We start from the raw sequence: 2,426 nt of genomic DNA on the forward strand, positions 1-2,426 counted from the left end.
GTTGCCAAAGTAAACCTCCAGTGTTTTGATGGCTGTGTCAGGTCTTGGAGGGGTGGGTGAGAGTGTGGGCCAGGCCGACGCTCACGGGGTCAGAGCCCAGGATGGTAACAGCAGACTGCCCTGTACCACGTACAGGCACCACGCCTGGGTGCGAGGCTTCCTGGGTCCTCGGCACCTCACGGGGAGGTAGATATTCTAGTTACCATCTCAGTTTTACAGAAAGGATAAGCCGATTACAGCAGGGTCTGCATTCCACCCGCTGCTCCATGCCTCCCTCGGCTCCATAGGGACAGCCCACCAGCTCTGAGGCGGGTGCCGCGCAGGGCTATCTGTGTGCCCTTCATGCATCATCTACAAGGAAGCACTATTTCCCTTCCCCAGAGTTAAGGAAGCTGGGGCTCTGACCGAGGGACTCTTTCCAGGGCCCAGTCAGAGCCCCTGGCCAGGCCTCTCCATTCCTCTCTGTCCTCTCCTCAGTCCAGGCTCCGGAAGCAGGTGTCTGAGGCTGCGGAGGCTTAGGCCAGGCCAGGAGACCCGGAGGGCTCAGCAGGCCTCGAGCTTCCTGAGAGGCAGTGTTGTAATGCAACGGCTTAGCCTGTTCATGTCCCCTCTGCTGCCGAAATGGAAAGCCAGGGCTCGCTGCTGGGAGGCTCTGCAGGTCTGCAGGCGGGTCCCATACCCAGAGGACCCCGAGGAGCTTTTGAGAGGAACACACCAGGACAGTGGTTTGCAAGCTGGGCGGCCTGGCTGTGGCCAGGGGTGTGGGGGAACTTCTCCGGGGGCCTCTACTCTTCCTGCTCGCCCTCATCCAGAGCAGGTCCACTTCCATCTGCCTTACACGTTGGGCTCTAGGTGAGATTTCATTTACAAACAGGGCCCTGCTCCTGAAAGAACGCTTGAAAGCTGCTGGTCCGGCATTTCCAGAAGCAGCCTGCTGGGGTGGTTGGGGCAGAGGTCAGGCCAGAGACAATGACGGTGCTGTGGATGCCTAAGGCCACCGTAGTACCTGTCCTGTATTAGGGGGTGGGGGGTGGGGGGGGTGGGGTTTGACTTGCCCTGACTTTCCCAGAGCAAAGAACTAAACCCAAACTAAATGTAGACAGACTACCTCACCTTTTTCTATACAAAACTTGGCAAGCACAGGACCTCTTCAACACTCCAGCCATCCAAGAGCTGCCTGGGAAGGTGGTGGGTTTGTCATTCGATCAAGCAGACCCTGCAAGGGTGGGAGAACAGACCAGGTAACTCCAGTCCCCTGTCCCCTCCAAGAGTCCAAGATGCTAATACCTCCCCCACAGAGGCATCAGGTAAACATTTAGAGACCACCTAACATGACTTATGTATGCAAATTGCACGCCAATCACATCAAATACAGGTAGGGCCTGTTCTAAAAAGGCCCTGAACTGGACTATGGTAGCGGGAGAAGCAGGGTTCCAATGAGGAGTTCAGCAGAAATAGATGTCAAAGCTGAGCGGCTCGTCTGGAGTCTGGGCCCTAAGATCTCAAATAGTCTAGAGGCCTCCGGCTGAAGACACTGTCCCTAACGCACGCACATAGGTGCACACGCATACACGCACACTGTCTGGGCAGAAAGCAGCAGCAGCGACCCGCTGCAATTAGTTACTGCTCTGTAACAAGCCACCCACAAGTTCCTGGTTCATCCTAACATTTATTTGCTCGCAACTCTGCTCAGGAGGGGAAGTCTGGTTGGAAACAGGACATGGAGGAGTGGGAGCAAACAAGGATGAGAGAGTCTGCCCTGAACTCTGGATTCAGGCCAGTGTCAGGGAGGGGGACACCTGAACCCATGCCTCTCCCACAAGGACTGATTATGGGGAGTTCTGCTGCTCCCCTGGGTCCTCACGGAGCCCCCTAGGGCAGGGAGGCAGGGAGGGGGAGAGCAGAGGCTGAGAAGAGGACTGAGTGAGGAGCCAGGCTGGGAAGGGCCCTGCTTCTTGAGCTCAAGAGGGACCTGCGCTGGACTTGGAGCTCCCGAGCACACAAACAGCCTGCTGGCCACCCTGTGCCATGTGCCCACTGCCCTGGTCCTCACTCCAAAATGCCTACAGCCTGGCCTGACTCGGATTAGGCAATAGTTCTTTGATAAAAAGCCAAAGGCACGATCAAAAAAGGAAAAGAAAAAATAGATACTTTGAACACCACCAAAATTTTAAATTTTTGTGCTTAAATGGTCAAGAAAATGCAATGAGTCCTAGCCAGTTTGGCTCGGTGGATAGAGCGTTGGCCTGCGGACTGAAGGGTCCAGGGTTCGATTCCGGTCAAGGGAATATGCCTGGGTTGTGGGCTCAATCCCCAGTCAGGGTTATGTGGGAAGCAGCCAATCAATGATTCTCTCTCATCATTGATGTTCCTAGCTCTCTCTCCCTCTCCCTTCTCTGAAATCAATAAAAAAATATATATATTTT

This window comes from Myotis brandtii, unplaced genomic scaffold, assembly GCF_000412655.1.
Source record: "Myotis brandtii unplaced genomic scaffold, ASM41265v1 scaffold144, whole genome shotgun sequence".
In the NCBI taxonomy this organism is placed as follows: Eukaryota; Metazoa; Chordata; class Mammalia; order Chiroptera; family Vespertilionidae; genus Myotis; species Myotis brandtii.